The 20,344-nt window shown below is 41.7% G+C and overlaps 1 long non-coding RNA gene across 1 annotated transcript in view; it reads left to right on the plus strand.

Moving 5' to 3' along the window:
* Positions 1-19,723, plus strand: part of LOC138283239 (uncharacterized) — a 37,842-nt gene extending 18,119 nt beyond the window's left edge. Inside the window, exons 2-3 of the long non-coding RNA XR_011201145.1 lie at positions 19,053-19,566; positions 19,644-19,723. This is a non-coding gene — a long non-coding RNA (uncharacterized lncRNA). The remainder of the gene's footprint in view (positions 1-19,052; positions 19,567-19,643) is intronic.
* Positions 19,724-20,344: the final 621 nt, after the last annotated feature.

Consider the following 20,344-nt stretch of genomic DNA (forward strand, 5'->3'; position numbering starts at 1 on the left):
GAATAACACAGGGATTGGCTGTTAGTACATTGAGCCACACTGGGATTGGAAGATGGGCATACTGAAATTTGACATTACGGAACATTCAAAATTTTGTGTTTTATTTGTTTGCTTTGTTGAATTGGATTTGAAAGCTATTAGAAGTTTAATTAGGGATCATGTGACTATTCCTGTTCGAGAGGACAAAGAGGGAACTCCTGAGGGTACACCAGTACATCATATGATAAGGAAGGGTACACGCTTGTGTATGGCTTCATCAGTGGTATAACACCACTGAGAAAGAGGCTCCACTGGGTTTCTCTAGATTGGGTACATTTAATTTGAGAATTATTGACAGATTACGAGAAACACTTTCTGAAATTAAACCTCCTTCTAGACCCCCCACAATTTGAACCATTAAATTCATGGGAAAAAAATGGCTTGTCAGAGAGATGAAGAAAGGTATCAGAAATAAACCAAAAGGGCAATGAGAAATTCTACAGATGCGATTTGGGATGATCAGCAGGAGGGATGGAGGTAAAATGTGGTAGAGGGAGCTAGACTATATCCTGTAATTACAAAAGGGAAAAATCAGCAGTCTGAAAAACATGAAAAGCCTTTAAAGAAAAAGGACATTCAGGGACAAAGGATTAAACTAAATCCGATACTGATGCTGATTCAGTTGATGATATTTTAAAGGAATTGTTCTCTGCACGTCCACCACCATATGATGGTCCCAAGACAGATGTATCTGGGACGAGCATTGATGGGACAACAGCTGGTCAAGCAACAGTGGCTACTGCTCCTGTGAATCTAAATGCATATCAAATTGAGAGACCATTACCAATGGCACAGGCTGTTAGAGCTCACTCCACCATAGCGCAACCTGTTATGACACAGTCTGCTGCACAACCTGTTATCTCAAACAATATACCTGTTCTAGTTGACCCTGTTCAAGCAGTAATGCCTGCTAATGTGACTAAATCCATTGTGACTGTACTAAAACCTGTTGCTAGGGTTGTATCAGTACAGCCGATAGAGATATGCGCTTCTATTGCCAGAAACAGAGTAGCTCTCGGAGTTGCTGAAAGAGCAACTGTGACGTGTTCATTTCAACTTCACAGAATTCTCAACTTGTTGTATAGACACTACCGTAGGCACTTGGAGAAGGACAGAGAATTGTCTTTATGACACAACCAAGACAAGGGGTGACAATTTTGCTTCAAGGTGAAACGCTGTTACCAGAACTTAATGAGACTGTCAGAGAAAATGCTAAAATAGAAAGAACAAGAACTCCAGGTACCAAATGAGGTGCAGAAAGGGAAAAACCATTAAATATTACAAAACAAAAAAGTAGAATTGGAGAAAATAATTATATGATGTTTGGATCTGGAACATGTGAGTATCAAGAACAATAATTAATGTATTTGTGCAAAGAAATGAGCTGCAACTATACATGAACGATTAACTGATTGGCAAAAAAAAAAGTGATGTGGATATTTCAAGAAGCGTCCCATTCCAGAAAAGTTTCAGGCCACAGATAGATGAAATGATGCGTTCTTCCGGAATGTGACTACACATTATTGAGTTGGTGAGATGTGTTTGCAGATGGAGTGAATTTGAAAAATTAGAAAATAAGTGGGGAATAACCACAAAAAGAAAAATAAATCAGAAGAGGTGACTGAATTAGAGAATATGCCACTCTCTGATGTTACTGATGATGAACAAGCTTCATCTTTTCCATTTAAAAAAATAGCAAGTGGAGGGTATGTCCATGTACCTTGGGGTACTGGAGACCTTCCATTATTTACAAAACAGCTTCCCAAAGTTGAGGGAAAATCCCATGCAGTGAAATACACAAGTCAAGAAGTTTGTTAAGATATCAAAGGTGCTGTGGATTGATTTGAAGACATCAACAGAGAGTAACTCCTTTTATAAGGCACAGGGGTAGGGGTTGCAAAAATAGGTTAATTTAAGGAAAATCACCCATTTGTTGTTTGCGATTGTAGCCCTGTACACCTTTTGGGATGTGATCTGTTGTGCAAGTTAAACTGCACAATTTATTGTACTCCCAACAGGTCAAATTTCAGACCTTTGATGAGGATGCTGAGTTCAAAATGACTCAATCAGACATGGTAGGGCTCTACCAATGATAACAGCAGAAGGGCTACCTCCACATTTAAAAGAGACTGTAAACCCAGAAGTGTGGATTTCACAGGAAAGGACATCGGACTAATCAAACGCATAGAGCTAGTCTGAATCACAATTAAGTCCAATACAATTTTCCTGAAAAGACCACCCTGTCACATGACTCCAGAAGTAATAGCAGGGATAGCACCAATACTTGAGGACATGTTACAAAAAGGAATTCTGGGGGAGAAAATCGAGAGTCCATGCAACTCACCGAATATGAGATTACAGAAGCACAGTGGTAAATTTAGAATAGATCAGGATTTGAGAAAGGTTAATTAAATTGTAATCCCATGTTGTACTGTGGTACCAAATCCAGCCACTACTCTTTATCAAATCCCGTGCACAGTGGAGTGGTTCACTGTCGTGGATTGTTGTCAGGATTTCTTCTCCTTTCCATTAAACGAGGATAGGCAATTTCTATTCTCATTTGTGTTTCGAGAGAAAGTTCTAGCATTGTGTTGAATCCCTCAAGGGTATACTAAGAGTCCTTCAATCTTTCATCAAATTCTAAACAAAAACTCGGAAACATTGATAATGCCCTGTAATTCAGTCCTTGTTCAGGACATTGATGACCTATTGGTGGCATCAAGCACAAAAGAATTCTGTAAACAAGACACCATTGCTTTCTTGAACAATCCCAGAATGGACATAAACTGTCCCTAAGCCAATTGCAATACTGTCAAAAAGAGGTCTAGTATTTGGGGCTGAGAGAGCGTAGTTTAAATATTACATATACTAAAAGTGAAATGCTTATATCAATGTTTAATGATGCTTCATAGAAAACAACAATAATTAGTGTTCTGCTTAAACATGCATCTGAATTACAACTATAATGTGTGTGGTCACAAATATATACGTGAACTAACAATGATGAGTAAAACTGTTCATGCTATGATTTATATTAACATTTACGATATCGCATTTGTATTAAAATCTCATAGGCCTTAAGTTAGCGTGAGTTGTAGATTTAGCTGCCTAGCTCTCATATTAAAGCATTTTCTCTGTTTTTCAGTGTGCTAACTCGCAAAGGGCCATGACCCTGCATTTGTTCCTTTTCTTCATTTCATGTATCAACCCATATTCTGTTCTCACCCGCATGCTTGCTGCTTTAGTATGAGTTATGTACAAAATTGAAACAAAAGTAGATTAATGTAATGTACAAGGACATTTAAACCATGGACAAAGGAAACTCATGACCCGAGAAGACGTGAAGTAAAATCCGGATGTGCCACCTCCGAAGGCGTCAATTACGAAGACCAATCAAAATGTTATGGATTATCATGGGGTGACAATTGGAATTACCTAATGCTTAATTTGATAGGTTAAAGATAGTGGGGTATAGTAAATGTCCAATAGAATTTTGGGGGAAGGTATTACGAAAAAGGGATAAAAACCCATGTTACAGAAGGGTCGTTAGAACTAGGTAGGGAATGCTATTGATTTTATCCAGAAACTCTGTCACTCTGTTTGGTGACTTTGTGACTTAATAAACCATCCTCACCCATAGACTGACCTTTACGCTTCTCCTCCTTATTAGGGAAGTGTCCCCTGTCCTTTAGACGAGGTTAGACTGATGGCGATTCGACTGATGTCCTGAAGACGAAGACTGATCCTGTGTGCTGATCTGATCATTGGAGGGTAATTATGACAAGGCGATTTGTAATTTGTCTGTTTGCTTTTCCTTTCTAGGTACCAACTGCTCATTTTTTAATAGAGGCCATAGTTAGATATTTTCTAAATTGGTGTTCTAAATTATTTTGCATGAAGCCCAACATGCCGATGCTAATTAGTGGTTAGGATAGGTGATCTCTCTGACTGATGCAAATAGACAAAGACTGACGTTACGCTATGCTGAACTGAGACTTACGTGATATTCTTGGTATTCTGATCTATGTTCACGCCGTGCTATGTTCTTATGTTTGTGTTTCTTGCATTAATGAAATCTTATCACAGTTGCCATATTGTGACTATGCTCTTATGCTTCCTGGTTTTGAGATTGACACTTCTGCTAGTAGATTGTAATCAATAGGGAATAACATTCTATCAAAAGGTGTGGTTATTCATGGCTGAAAGGTCATGGTTGCGTCGACAATTTGACTAATGTCTATAACCAAAGTAAAGTGTATTGTGGTGGTGAATATTGATGACATTATTGATATATTGCTCGACATATTGATCAGTTGTTTCGTCCTACGGTGTCTCACCACTGGGTCACAAGATTCATTGGCCTAAAACGAGTCCTAATGTTTATAAAATTGACATAAAGGGACGCGTTAACAGTTCTGGTAGCAGAGCGACGGTTTTGGCCCTTGGGGGCCCTAGGACGGAGAACCATTATTTAATTTGTTTTTCTGTGATAATGCAAATTGGAGATATGATGGGTTTCTAAGTTCACCATGACTTTCCCGGGATCTCGGAGCCTGCCTAAGTGAGTTGGGGAAGTTCTCAGCGCCATAATGTGTGTGGTTTCGGGTTTTTGCGCTTGCTAGCTTATGCCTTTTTGCAGGTGATTGCGAGATTTGTGTGTATTTAGGACAAATATATGTTTAGTAGGAGTAGGCGTACTCCGCAGTATGAGAGTAGGGAAGTCAGCATACTTCATATGAGTGTGGCGCTGGGTGCTCTAAATTATCCATGTGCTTGGTTGTTTATGTACGGACCCGTCGTGGTCTAAGACTCCGGAGTATGTTGACAAGTGTAGAAGACACTTGGATTTGTGTTGTAATCTGGGTGGTTTAATAGGTCAATCGGGCGTGGTTGACAAGTCAAGTTTGAGTAGATGCATGTGTGAAACCTTCGATGGAGATTTGGCAAATTCTAAAGTGCACTAGGACGAGCCATTGACAAGTCGAGAGTAGAGTTTGCGGGTCGAATTCTGCTTGCGTATGCGGGAACTGACAAGGAGAAAGTAGCGGCTGAGGCTTCAAGTGAAATCTCTGTAAAGTTCTAAAGCGAATGTGTTACCCTTCCTGTAGTAAACCAACAGATTTGTGTTGTCATTTAAAGTACTCGCAATAATTTACATTAGTTTGTGTGGGTTTAGTGAGGAGCGGACAAGCCGCAAGACTTTGTCAGCTGCAGTGTGTGTGAGTGTGACGTCAGTGGTGCCGCGCTGAGATAGGTCAGTTGTCGAGAGGGGTCGCGCACGGGTTGGCTGCCATCCGTGAGAGGCAATAGGTTGAGAAAGGTGGGTGAAGAGTGTCCTGGGAACTAAGTCACTTCTGATTAAAATACAAACAAGAGAAGAATCGCAAAATTAATTTTGTTAAAGCATTTAAGAGTGCTCTGAAGGAAGACCCATATATCGTAGCAACTGATGGGGAGCCTACACCACCCGAGGGTACTCCAGCTTATATGGTTATGGAAGAGAAGGGTGTTGCACCATGTTTATGGATGAAACAGTGGCGCAAACTAACAGAGAAGGGGGGATGTTTAGAGTTTCCGGAGCATGGGACATTCAATCCAAAGGTGTTGGAAAACTTAAGGTGGATGTTAAGTACACAGAAACCACCTCCGAGGCCAGCTCAATTTGAGGCTTTAGCGATTTGGGAATTTGAGGGCTCTTAAACATAGACAAGAAACGTTCCATAGAAGGCTGAGAAGGGCAGAAAAATCATATGCTGAGGCTAGATGGGATAATGAGAATAAAATGTGGAGAAGGGGAATTGTTGACGGACTAAAACTGTTCCCAACAATAACACAGGGAGAAGAAACACAGGGAAAGAAAGCCTCCTGTAAGACAGATAAAGACTCAGGCAAATCTAAAGAGAAAAAAAGACCTTGGGAAGAGGAAGATGATTCAGACGATGAGGAATTTATGGACAGGTTACTACATGATCGCCCGCCACCTTATGAGGTGAGTGATAGTGCTCCAAGCACTAGCATGGATCCTGGGAACCAGACGCAGGAAAAGGGAGTTGCTGATACGGTACAGACTAGTGATACGGTTTCGATACAGAATGGTGTCAGTGTACCCACTGCACCAGACATACAGATACAGTTGCAACCTCCACCGCAGATACAGAGAATCTACCCAGACGTTCCAGTACTTGAGACTACTACAAATCTGATAGTGCCGCCAGACCCGATATACATGAAATCAAAGTTAGTACAGATTGAGTCAACTCCGAAATTATTGTCCCGACCGCAACCACAGCTGATACCAGGGTATAACCCAGTAGCTGGTCCACCATTAGCACCTGTCCCAGGTACCTTGGAACAGACTTATGGAGTTACTGCTCCGCGGAGTCTGGGACCAGGTCAGACACCTGCTGCCATATCGTTGCCAATCACCGTTGGTCCACCTTTGCCATTGTATGCACAGGGTAAAACTGGCGTATGTGATCAGGGAGTGATGACTCAAGATGTGATAAGAGGAGGATCTATGGGAACCCCCCAGATAATGGCACCAGGAGAGCAAGCAGTTGAACAGCTGAGGTCTTTAATGGACCTTAGTCCAGTGGGAGCACCCATCGAAGCAATGCATCAGGCACGGTTAGGAGTTTTAACTCCACAAACAATGAGTACAAACACTTCACATTCCCCAATGATGCATGCAGGGAACATTTCGCTACAGGGTTTCACAGTCCAACAGCTAAATGAATGGTTAGAAAAGACTTATACTTCACAAAAGGCTGCAGTGGTTACAGTCGAACCAGAAAAAGAAAAACAAGACGAATACCTGAACTTTGTAAGATTAGGGGCAGAAGCTGCTGAATTAGTGGAAGGTACAATGGGAGTAAATAGATTGGAGTCATACACAGAAGCAGAATTAAGATTCCTATGTCCCAAAATTACCAAAGAAGTAGGCAAGGTACATCAGAGATTAGCGAACCTGGCAGATAAATACAATATTGATATCGGAAATACTAAACTCCTGAAAAGAAGTTACAGATTGGATTTTGACTCCAAAGATTTTGAGCATATGAGGTCTGCGGGAATGAAGGCACATTTGAGAGAATTGTTGCAAAGTGCCCAAATTTGGGGTGCACTGGAGAAATGGGAAGGCAGGTGGGCAAAGAAAAGAGATAAGGAAAAGGGTGACAGTCCAGGGTCTAATCAAGCTAAGGCCTCACCCAATCTGGAATCAGTAAAAATATTACCTATGAGAGAGACAGCTGGTGGTGTCTTAGTCCATGTACCATGGTCCAGAGGAGACATACTATCTTTTACTAACGATTATCCCAGATTGAGAGAGAAACCGATCGAGTGGTACCAGCAAACAGATAGGTTTGTGAAACTTGCGAAGTGTCTCTGGGAAGACTTGAATACCTTGTTTGAGATCATTGTTCCGCCTGATCTGTGGCTCGAGTGCAAGAGATGGATAGATTGGCCGACGAAGGAGCCGGCAAGAGATAAGGTGACCGGGGCACCATCTGAAGAGGTGATGAAGTATTATCATAAGGTGATTGAGTTTTTGAAGCAAAAAGTGTCGCTGAAGGTGACTGATTGGCAGAAAATTGACTGGACCTCTCAAGAGGTTAAGGAATCAATACATGCTTTCTACAAAAGACTGCTAAAGGCATTCAAACACTATAGTGGTACTGAGACAATTGAACCGAAGGACATGAATCATCTTGTATTTAGGTTCGTCGAAGGATTGAGACCAGAAGTTAGCCAGATGATTAAGAATCATTTGATTTGTTGGCAAGCAAAGCTGATTGATGAAGTGTTGCAGTATGCGAAATACTGTAGTGATGAGATTGAATTGAAGCAAAAGAAGCTGAAAGAGAAAGTGATGGTGATGCAGATAAGGGCTGCACAGGCAGGAATACAGGGAAACGGAGTTCAACAGATGATACAGCAACAACCGCAAATGAATGGTGTATTTCAGACACAGCCGAGAGGTCGAGGGTTTGTGAATCGCGGTCCAGACTTAAATACTGTTGTGGTTCAAAATGATGTACAAGGAGCGAAAAAGATGTCACCATGTCACGCGTGCGGGGGCGTGGGGCACTGGAAACGGGAGTGCCCGAATATGGTGCAGGATGGTGTTGTTCAGCAAAGTGCTAATGTCGGTACATTACAAAATGTACGGGGCCCGAAAATGAGACATCAAAACCCGAATTTTCAGAACAATCTGGTACAAATGCAAGGGGTACAGCCCACGCAGCAGATACAAATGCCGCGTTTTCAGTCAGTGCAAATGCAACCAGTACAACAGCAGATTCCTATGGTACCTAGACAGCAAATGCAATTACCAATGGCTCCAATGGGACAGCAACAGGTGATGGTTCCTCAACAGGTCACAGGTCAGGTAACGAGTCAAAATAATACAGTACAACAATTCCCATTACGAGGTGAAAATGGAATGAATGGGGAATGGTCGGACGATAGCTCAGACAGTGAAGAATGCAGGCTTGCAGCATCCTTAGAGGTGGATCAGAGGGGCCCATATGTGGAAGGAAAGCTGATGGGTTACAAGGTCTCGTTCCTGGTTGACACAGGAGCCACACGCTCTACAGTTAGAAGTGCAGAGGTTCCAAGATTGCCCCTTTCACGGCGTACCATAAGAGTGGTCGGAGTAGCAAATCAGTATCTGACAAACCCGATTACAGATCCAGTGCAGGTTGAGATCGGCAACTTTCAGGGGCTACATAGGTTTGTAGTCTGCGATTCGAGTCCGGTATCCCTACTGGGAAGGGACTAACTGTGTAAAACAAAATGTTCGATTACCTGTTCCAATGACGGAATCGAAGTGCAGACAAATAGTGATGATGAGGGAGATGAAGGACAGTTCTCAGAAGAGGACACAGGGACAGCTAATGAGGGTTACCCTTTGATTACCCTGTTCCCGATGCTTACCTTGATTAATCTACCTGTCGAGTTGCAGGGGACGGTAACAGATAAAGTATGGGACCTGACCGGAAAGGAAGTAGGACTAATAAAAGGGGTAGAACCAGTTAAAGTCCAGATATAGCCAAATGCGGTGTTCCCTCAGGTGCCACAATATCATATGACACAAGAAGTTCTCATCGAAGTGTCACAAATAATTGCAGATTTTCTCAGACAGGGAGTCCTGAAAGCAGTCCATGTAACTCTCCCATAATGGGTTTGAAGAAGCCCTGTGGGAAAGTTCGAATTGTGCAGGATTTGAGAAAAATAAAAGAAATCGTGGTAAAATGTTGCCTGCCCAATCGAGCAGTAATCATGTTCCAGGTTCCCTGTGATGCTGAATGGTTTACTGTCGTAGACCTGTCACAAGCCTTCTTTTCGATACCTCTTCATGAGGATAGCCAATTTTTGTTCAGTTTCAAATTCCTGGATAAGGTGTACAGTTGGTGCAGAATTCCTCAAGGGTTTTCTGAATCACCGTCCATCTTCAATCAGATATTGAAAAAGGATTTGGAGTCCCTGGTACTGCCTTTTAATTCGACCCTTGTGCAGTACATTGACGATTTGCTGATTGAATCCAAAACTAGGGACAGTTGTAAATACGATACCATTGCATTACTGAATCATTTGGGGAAAAATGGACATAAGGTGTCACCCAGGAAGCTACAATACTGTCAGAAAGAGGTGAAATACCTAGGGCATTTGATCGAAAGAGGGTCCAGGAGAACATCAAAGGAAAGAATAACAGCCATTTTGCAAATGAACCCTCCAATGACAAAAAGAGATGTCAGGATGTTTTCGGGAATGGTGGGCTACTGTCGCCAGTGGATACCCAACTTGTCGATCATTTCAAAACCTTTGATAAAACTGACAGGCAAAGAGATCAAGGATGAGCCATATACCATAGTTTTGTCTAAGGAAGAACTTGAGTCATTTATGGAGTTAAGAGAATGCATGTGCAGGGCACCAGTGTTAGGAATGCCTGATTATACAAAACCTTTTCTGTTGTTTTGTCATGAACGTGATGCTTGTTCTTTGTCTGTCTTAACACAGGTCCATGGAGATGCAAATCACCCTGTAGCATATTTTTCATCTACCTTGGACCCTGTCGCAGCAGCCTTACCGGGTTGTTTGTGCGCAGTTGCAGCAGTTGGTCAGAGCCTTACACAATGTAAAGGCATAGTCATGGGATACCCCCTAACAGTAATGGTTCCGCATTCAGTTGAAATTCTGTTGACTCGAACTAAAATTCAGCACATGACAAATGCTTGTCTCACTAGGTTTGAGACAATCATATTGGGGTCACCAAATGTTTCACTCAAGCGGTGCACTGTATTGAACCCGGCAACTTTACTTCCTGTTGAAAACCCTGAAATAAAAAATGAGGAAGAATTTGAACATGACTGTCTTGAGGTAAATGAGTTATGTACCAAACCTCGTCCAGACATTCAGGACACACAGTTGAAGGAAAGTGACTGTATCATGTTTGTTGATGGGTTCTGTCTAAGAGATTCTGGTGGAACACTGAGAGCTGGCTATGCAGTATGCACCATAGCTGGTATCGTTGAAGCCTCCTGGCTCAAGAGAGTGTTTTCCGCTCAAGTGGCAGAATTAATTGCCCTTACTAAGGCATGCCACGCAGCTGTGAATCTAAGGGTCACTATCTATGCTGATAGCATATACGGATTTGGAATCGTACATGATTTTGGCCAACTTTGGTCACAGAGAGGTTTCATGACCTCTTCTGGTTCTCCTGTGAAAAATGGTGAACAAATAAAGGATTTATTACATGCAATTCAGTTACCTTTTGAAATTGCTGTGGTGAAAGGCAGTGCTCATATTAGATCACAAGACTTTGGGGGTCATTCCGACCCTGGCGGCCGGCGGTATGTTGGCGGTAACACCGCCAACAGGCTGGCGGTGTTCCGCCAGCAATTCTGACCGTGGCGGAAAAGCCACGGTCATACCGCCGGCCCCTCCACTTTCCCGCCAGGCTTCCGCCTGGCGGGCATAATCCCCAGGGCAGCGGTGCAAGCACCGCTGCCCTGGGGATTATGAGTCCCCGACCGCCAGCCTGTCCGTGGCAGTAAACACCGCCATTGAAAGGCTGGCGGTAAGGGGACTGGGGGTGCCCCTGGGGGCCCCTGCACTGCCCATGCACTTGGCATGGGCAGTGCAGGGGCCCCCAGGCATAGCCCCATCGCGCATTTCACTGCCCGAATTTCAGGCAGTGAAATGCGCGACGGGTGCTACTGCACCCGCTGCACATCAACATTGCCGCCGGCTCTATTACGAGCCGGCGGCAATGTTGATGTGCCATTTCCGCTGGGCCAGCGGAAATGTCGGAATAGGGAGGCATGAATACCGCCGGCAATGGCGGTATTCTGTCTCCCCCGGCCTCGGCGGTCTGGAGACCAGACCGCTGAGGTCGGAATGACCACCTTTGTGTCCATGGGAAACGGTTATGCAGATCAAGTCGCAAGGTTTTGCGCATTGAACTGTATATCGTTCAAGGAGCAATGGGAATTGTTACGGCAAACTGAAAATGACACATGTCTGAACCTTGCATTACGGGTGGTTGACACGTTGGATGAGTTAAAAACATTACAGGGTCGTGCAAGCAAAGAGGAAAAACGCTCTTGGCAAAGAATGCAATGTGTACAAAGGGCTGATGATTTGTGGGTCTCAGAGGAAGGAAAACTAGTATTGCCAAACATTCTTCTATCTCAGTTTGGCAGACTTTATCACGGACAGGCTCACCTTGGGAGGGGTGCAATTGATCAGGTCATTTAAAATCGACTGGTTTAATCCAAAATTCAGACATGCTGCCGAGGTCATTTGTCACAGGTGCATCATCTGTCAACAGATGAATGCCGGAAAAGGAACCGTGGTAACTTTGAGCCACATTGGGAGAGCTGGTGGTCCATTCAGCAAGATGCAAATGGACTTCATTGAAATGCCTGTCTGTGGAGGATTGAAGTACGTGTTGGTGATTGTCTGTGTTTTCAGTCACTGGATTGAGGCATACCCCACATGTAGGAATGACAGTCTTACAGTTGCAAAATTACTACTTAGGGAACTGATACCAAGGTTCGGGTTTCTGGTCTCTATAGAGTCAGATAGGGGCAGACACTTCGACAATGAGGTGATTAAACTCCTGTGTGCCGCACTTGACATCGAACAAAAGCTGCATTGTAGCTACCGCCCCGAAGCATCAGGACTAGTAGAACAAATGAACGGTACTTTGAAATCGAGAATGGCAAAAATGTGCGCAGCTACCAATATGAAATGGCCAGATGCATTGCCTTTAGTGCTGATGTCAATGAGAAACACCCCAGACAAGAAAACTGGATTATCCCCCCATGAAATCCTCATGGGTAGAGCTATGAGATTACCAGCAGTTCCTGCAAATGCTCTAGTGAATATTACAGATGATATGGTGTTGGACTTCTGCAAGGGTTTGGCTGATGTGATACGCTCTTTCTCTCACCCCGGTGGAAGCTAACACATTGCCACCGATTGGCGATCCAGGCCACTCTCTACAAGCTGGTGACTGGGTGGTTGTCAAGAAGCACGTGAGAAAGTTGTGTCTGGAACCACGTTGGAAAGGGCCATATCAAGTAATCTTGACAACTACTACTGCTGTAAAGTGTGCCGGAGTTCCAAACTGGTTACATGCCAGTCACACAAAAAAGGTAACGTGTCCTGCTGAAGAGGAACTTGAGGTTTCCGGCACAACAGCTTCAGGAAGAGAAGTCTCAGGGACAGAGAACAGTCAAGAAGGAACTGAGACTGCCGGAGGGCCCACCTGAGAACAGCCTCGTCCCTCAAACAGTAAATGAGTTCAAGAGAGGTGATAGAGTGCCTACCTCAGTAGAAGCAACTGGAGAACTTAATCAAGGAGAGGTTCTCCCAGAAGTAGACAGATACGGGTTAGAACTCAAACCCGGCACAGACCCAGAAGAAGAAGGAGAAGAAGGAGAAATCGTAGAGAGAAATCAGAGTGCGCCAGAGCCTCCTGAGCCGGCTGCAGGTCCATCAAGTGAAAACACCATATCACAAGAGGAGGGTGCTGTCCAACGCCCTGAAAAGACACATCGAAAGAAGACGCACATAGGCGATAACTGGCCAGAAAAACCACTCTTCAAGATAAGAGACACATCAAGTGAAACAATAACAGAGGAAAATGATACATCTCGAGTGGAAGATTTAAGTGAAGGAGAACAACAAGGTGAACGAAGGCTGAAAAGAAAGAGAGTCGCAAACAGAAGATATACAGGTCCTGAATGGGCGTATGCTACAACATCGGAATGGCAACAAGAATTCCTAGCATTCTGTTTTGATCGAGAAGTACCAGGCCAATACTACGGTACCTGAACGAATCCAAGGAAAACTTAGTTAAAATTGAAAATCTGAAAACTAAAAGAGAGACTTTATAACTTAGCGAAAGTGACACTAGAACCGGATTGACCTTTAAGAAACCTGATTATGACAAGCTGCTAACCTGATTTGACAAAGGGGGTCCTGGAGTGAGTGGAGACGCTGTAAATACACGCAAAAAGCAAGAGAATATTCTAAATCATCCTCAAGTTGATTGTTGATCTACTATCTGATTCTATACAGACATGGCTTATAATAGAAGTAGTAACAAGGGAAGTAAGGTGTGTGGTTGGCTGGGACTTATAATAGGTGTTGTGTGTGCAATAATAATTGTGGGAGTGATTGTGGGAATGCCATGGATAGAGAAAGAGACCATTAATGCTACTTCAAAACCTGAAACTACAACACTAACACAGTGGGAGAGATTTGAGCAGGATGCAAGACACTTGCATGAGTCAACTAATTCAAAAGGGGAGCTTTCTACCAAAGTCTTCTATTGCTTGCTAAATAAGTATGTGGAAACCATGGATGCGAAAGATTTTTATGTGTGCACTGAGATTCCTTCATCTGTGCAGGAGGGAGTTACTTATCATACCCTCCCTCTAATTTACGGGATTAGTTGCAGCTTGCTACTAACAAGGTTTTATAATCAAGAGCATGTGCAATACTTTTATTCAAATCTGGATGTTGTGTTTTCTTTTGTGCCTGTGATCGAATTCTTAAATAAGTTAGCTAAGGAACATGATATAAAAATAGTTAGAGGATTCTTTGAGCCGACGCTTAAATTTGGAACTGCTTATGCACATCGCAATAATTTGACTTGCTTGCTATCACCTGAAGAGAAAAGCTTTTTAGATCACACTGATGATAGACGCAAAGCATTGAAGGCAAGATTAGAAAAAGGGTTAGAAAAACGCACATATGCAAATGATTACGCTTACACTGCAATCAAAACACAAGGCAAACTAGCTATAGATTCATTACATGTAGGTAGGCTTTGTATATATAGGCCAAAATCTGAGCAAGACAATTTGTTTGTGGGAACGAGTGAATGCAGACATGTGTTTTTGTTTCAGAGTAAATGGACATTTATGTAGAATGGACAGGATCCAGCGATCCCTGGGATCTACTATATCTGTGGACTAAATGCTTATTACCGTCTCCCTAAGGGATGGTATGGGACATGTTATTTGGGAATAGTATTCCCAAAGATTTACCAAATTGATGATTTAAAACAAATACCTAAAACATCTGAATTACAACATCCTAGACAAAAACGAGAATCAGTGGCTGCTGTCATTGGTGACATATTTGGAGCTACAATCCCTTCAGTGGCGGTTATCTTAAATTCCATGAAAATTCAAAAGTTGTCTACTATTGTGGATAACATGCTGACAAATTTCACAGGCTGATGGATACTGAACTTGCTGCAGAAAGAGCTATGACTCTTCAAAATCGGCTTGCTTTAGACATTCTTTTAGCAAAGAGTCGAGGGGTCTGCAAGATGCTTAACGAGCGCCATTGTTGCTCGTTCATTCCGGACAATAGTAAAAAGATTAGAAGTATGCTTACTAACCTTACTAGAAACAGTACAGATTTGAAGGAACTTGGTGTCTGGGAAAACTTTGGAAAAGGAATTGCCAGAGTTGGGAGCTGGTTTACCAATATTTGGAATGCGGTGCTTGCAAAAATATTAATGGGTCTATTAATTGTTTTAGCCTGTCTATTAGGATTGTGGGGGGCATGCAAAATTAATGGTAAAATCAAGAAAAATTGGACTAAAAGAACCAGAAGAAACAAAGAAAGTGAAAGAGAGAAAATGTTCAATGAAATTTGGGAAAGTTCACATAAAGGGCAAGATGTTGAAATGCGCATTATGCCAAAGTGAAAAATTAAAGGTGAAAGGCCAAGGGAAAGGTTGGTGTGATGACGAGTGTCATCAGAGGAGGGACTGAGAGAGCATAGTTTAAATATGACATATACTAAAAGTGAAATGCTTATATCAATGTTTAATGATGCTGCATAGAAAACGACAATAATTAGTGTTCTGCTTAAACACGCATCTGAATTACGACTATAATGTGTGTGATCACAAATATATACGTGAACTACCAATGATGAGTAAAACTGTTCATGCTATGATTTATATTAACATTTACGATATCGCATTTGTATTAAAATCTCATAGGCCTTAAGTTAGCGTGAGTTGTAGATTTAGCTGCCTTGCTCTCATATTAAAGCATTTTCTCTGTTTTTCAGTGTGCTGACTCGCAAAGGGCCATGACCCTGCATTTGTTCCTTTTCTTCATTTCATGTATCAACCCATATTCTGTTCTCACCCGCATGCTTGCTGCTTTAGTATGAGTTATGTACAAAATTGAAACAAAAGTAGATTAATGTAATGTACAAGGACGTTTAAACCATGTACAAAGGAAACTCATGACCCGAGAAGACGTGCCAAAATGATGAAGTAAAATCCAGATGTGCCACCTCCGAAGGCATCAATTACGAAGACCAATCAAAATGTTATGGATTATCATGGGGTGACAATTGGAATTACCTAATGCTTAATTTGATAGGTTAAAGATAGTGGGGTATAGTAAATGTCCAATAGATTTTTGGGGGAAGGTATTACGAAAAAGGGATAAAAACCCATGTTGCAGAAGGGTCGTTAGAACTAGGTAGGGAATGCTATTGATTTTATCCAGAAACTCTGTCACTCTGTTTGGTAACTTTGAGACTTAATAAACCATCCTCACCCATAGACTGCCCTTTACGCTTCTCCTCCTTATGAGGGACGTGTCCCTTGTCCTTTAGATGAGGTTAGACTGATGACGATTCGACTGATGTCCTGAAGACGAAGACTGATCCTGTGTGCTGATCTAATCATTGGAGGGTAATTATGACAATGCGATTTGTAATTTGTCTGTTTGCTTTTCCTTTCTAGGTACCAACTGCTCATTTTTTAATAGAGGCCATAGTTAGATATTTTCTAAATTGGTGTTCTAAATTATTTTGCATGAAGCCCAACATGCTGATGCTAATTAGTGGTTAGGATAGGTGATCTCTCTGACTGACGCAAATAGACAAAGACTGACGTTACGCTATGCTGAACTGAGACTTCAGTGATATTCTTGGTATTCTGATCTATGTTCACGCCGTGCTATGTTCTTATGTTTGTGATTCTTGCATTAATGAAATCTTATCACAGTTGCCATATTGTGACTATGCTCTTATGCTTCTTGGTTTTGAGATTGACACTTCTGCTAGTAGATTGTAATCAATAGGGAATAAAATTCATAAAATTCTATCAAAAGGTGTGGTTATTCATGGCTGAAAGGTCATGGTTGCGTCGACAATTTGATTAATGTCTAAAACCAAAGTAAAGTGTATTGTGGTGGTGAATATTGATGACATTATTGATATATTGCTCGACATATTGATCAGTTGTCTCGTCCTACGGTGTCTCACCACTGGGTCACAAGATTCATTGGCCTAAAACGAGTCCTAATGTGTATAAAATTGACATAAAGGGACGCGTTAACAGGGCATTTGATTGAAAAGCAAACAAGAAAAGTCTCACGAGAAAGAATAGATTCCATACTGCAAATCGGTCCTCCAGAAACACAAAGAGAATTCAGAATGTTTTTAGGAAAGGTTGGCTACTATAGAGAGTGGATACCCAACTTTTCCTTGGTGGCAAAGCCTTTACTGAGGCTGACACACAGAGATGTGCCTGTTTCAATTCCATGGGACAACTAATGCATTAACGTTTTCCTAGAGCTGAAAGAAAGTCTCTGTCATGCCCCAGCACTGGGAATACCTGATTATTAAAAGAGCTTTGTATTATTTTGTAGTGAGAGAAAGGCTGAACTCCTGCAAGAAGTGCAAGAAATGCAAGAAGACCTGTAGCCTGTTTTTCAGTCACCTTAAACCCTGTCACTGCAGCACTGCCTTGTTGTCTAAAATCAGTACGAGCTGTTAGAATCAGCCTAGAGAGGTGTGAAAGCATAATGATGGAACATCCTTTAACTGTTATGGCCCCTCACTCGGTGGAGATTTTGCTTACCAGAACCAAAACCCAATATATTACCAATTCAAGGCTCACAAAGTATGATCAACAAATGTTGGTGTCCGAGAATGTGACGCTTAAACAATTTTAGATTTTGAATTCAAGTACTGTACTACCAATGCCTGAATATGAAGCATCAGAAAATCTTTGAACATGTCTGCCTTGATGTCACTGATTTATGCACCAAGCCAAGATCTGATGTAAAGGGTGAGCAATTGATATGTCTTTTTGTAGATGACTTATGTTTGAGAACAAATGATGGTTCTATGAAAGCAACTTATGCTGTGTGCACAATACAAGAGATTGTAGAAGCTTCGTGGCTTCATTGAGTTTCCTCAGCACAAGTTGCAGAATTAATTGCTCTTAATAGAGCTTGCAACTTGACAGTTCAAATGAGAGTGACTATATTTACTGATAGTCAATTTGACTTTGGTGTGGTCCATTACTTCAGTCAGTTATGGTCACAAAGAGGTTTCATGACATCTTCTGGTTCACCCATACATAATGGTGAACATGTGAGAAAACTCTTGGAGGCTTTGCAACTCCCAACTGAAATTGCTGTTGTACAATACACAGCACACAGAAGCAAGAGTAGTTATGTCAAAGTTTACAACAGATGTGCAGGCAAAGTGGCACGCTATTGTGCACTTGTGACCTTTACATTTCAAGGAACATTTACAGATAAACCTCAAGAAGAAAACACTGTCTTTTAATTGTTGATGTCCATAGCTGACACATAGGAAAAATTGCAAACTTTGCAAGAAAATGTTACAGAAACAGAACAGCAGTGTTGGATCAGAGCTGTATGTGGGAAAAATGTGAGTGACATTTGAGTTTCAGCAAATGGAAAACCAGTATTACCAGACAGCCTGTTGTCCCCTATGACACAATATTTCCACGGTCTTACACATTTAGTCAGGGATGTGATGATCAGGTCCTCTAGGCAGCACTGGTTTAACCCAAAGTTTAGGGCTCATGCAGAAGAATTGTGCTATAGTTGTGTGACATGTCTACAGATGAATGTAGGAAAGTGAACACCAGTTACAATGAATCACATAGGAAGATCGGGTGATCCCTTTAAAAGTGTGCAGATGGATTTATTAAGATATCCGTTTGTGATGGGCTTAGTTATGTCCTGGTTATGGTGTGGATTTTCTCTTGATGGGTGAAAGCCTATCCAACAAGGAGAAATGACAGTCTCACTGTAGCTAAACTTCTGCTAAGGGAACTTGTACTCAGGTACATATACAGGTTCCACTGGACTCCGATCAGGGAACTCAATTTAACAGTGAGATCATCAAGATGATGTGTGCAGCATCACAAGTGGAACAGAAGCTACATTGCAGCTATAGACCTGAAACTTCTGGCATTGTGGAACAGTTAATAGTGCAATTAAATCTTGATTGGCAAAAAGTCAGTGCATCCACTTCACTGAAATGGCCTGGTGCGTTGTCTTTAGTGTTAATGATTCATACATATCTTATGTGGAGAGCCATGAGACCGCCTGCTGTACCTGCAAATGCACATGTGAACTTAACAGATACTCGATTGCTGAAAAGGACTGGCTGATGAGGTGCGTTCTGTCTCTCAACAGGTTGAAGCTGTCACTGCAAATCCACATCAATAGCTGTGCCACAACTTGAACCCAGGAGCCTGGGTACTCATTAAGAAGCATGTAAGAAAGTCCTTTCTGGAGTCAAGGTGGAAAGCCCACTACCAGGTGATTTTGATAGCAAACACTGTTGTTAAATGTGCTGCAGTGCCAAATTAGGTAGATGTTTTCCATACCCAAAGAACCAGAGATCCGAATGAAGAAATAGTATTCTAGGACCCAGAACTAAGAACACTGGTAAATGTACCACCACAAGTTGTACAAGTTACACAGGCTGGAGGTGCACAACATCAAGACTAAAGGGATGAAGAACTACCGACAGGTATAGAAATCCAATTATTGGCTGTCTTACAGAGCGACATTGGAGCTCTTGGTGTAAAAGCAGGAGAAGCACAAACTCAAAATGAAGTGACATTTGAAACACCTACGGAGCAACAAGCAGACACAGGAGAAGGAACAAGCAATGAATCAAGAAATAAAACAGATGTCCATAATGGTAAATTACCATATGCGTGCAGTCTATTTTTTTTAAATTCAGTGTGTCAATTGATTTAATACCATCTGTAATTTCAGAGGACACAGAATCAAGTGGAACCAGTGATACAGAAGGAGATCAACAAGCACTCAGAAGATCCAAAAGAGCCAGAGTACCCTGTCGAAGACATTCAGCACCTGAATGGACTGAAACATTAGGCAAGTGTTAAACATTCCAATATCAGATTTGCTCAACTCGAATAAAGAATTGCCCAAACCTCCTTGAAAATCAGTTGTGACAAAATCATTAAATGAACTGTATGAAATAAAATGTGATAAATTACTTAGAAGATGAGAAGAATACCTAGACCTGAGATAGCAGAAGAAGAGTAGGAATAACAGTTTAGAAGATCACAGAGTAGGTTTAAGGAAGACTATATGAAGATTGCTGTAAATAAAGCTGCAAGAAATGTAAACAAGTTGCAAGAAGATAATTAAGAATTATTGCATGTTGGACTAAAAGACATTAGCTTTGCTGTTACACATATTACTTTTGAAAAATCTGACTCTAGATAAATATGTGAACTTTAACGAGAGATAGATGCAAGATTATTTTAGGTGTTAACACATTTATTAATACTTTTACTAGCTGCAGTGATACTATTATTGATGCACTTTACACCAGAGACAAAGAAATCTATATCTACATTCATTAACAGAACATAAAAAAACTGAGATATCTGAGGATGAGTTCAAGGCCTCATTTGCAGATTACATGAAAGAAGATTATTCAAATAATG

This window comes from Pleurodeles waltl, chromosome 3_1 (assembly GCF_031143425.1).
Source record: "Pleurodeles waltl isolate 20211129_DDA chromosome 3_1, aPleWal1.hap1.20221129, whole genome shotgun sequence".
NCBI classification, from domain to species: Eukaryota; Metazoa; Chordata; class Amphibia; order Caudata; family Salamandridae; genus Pleurodeles; species Pleurodeles waltl.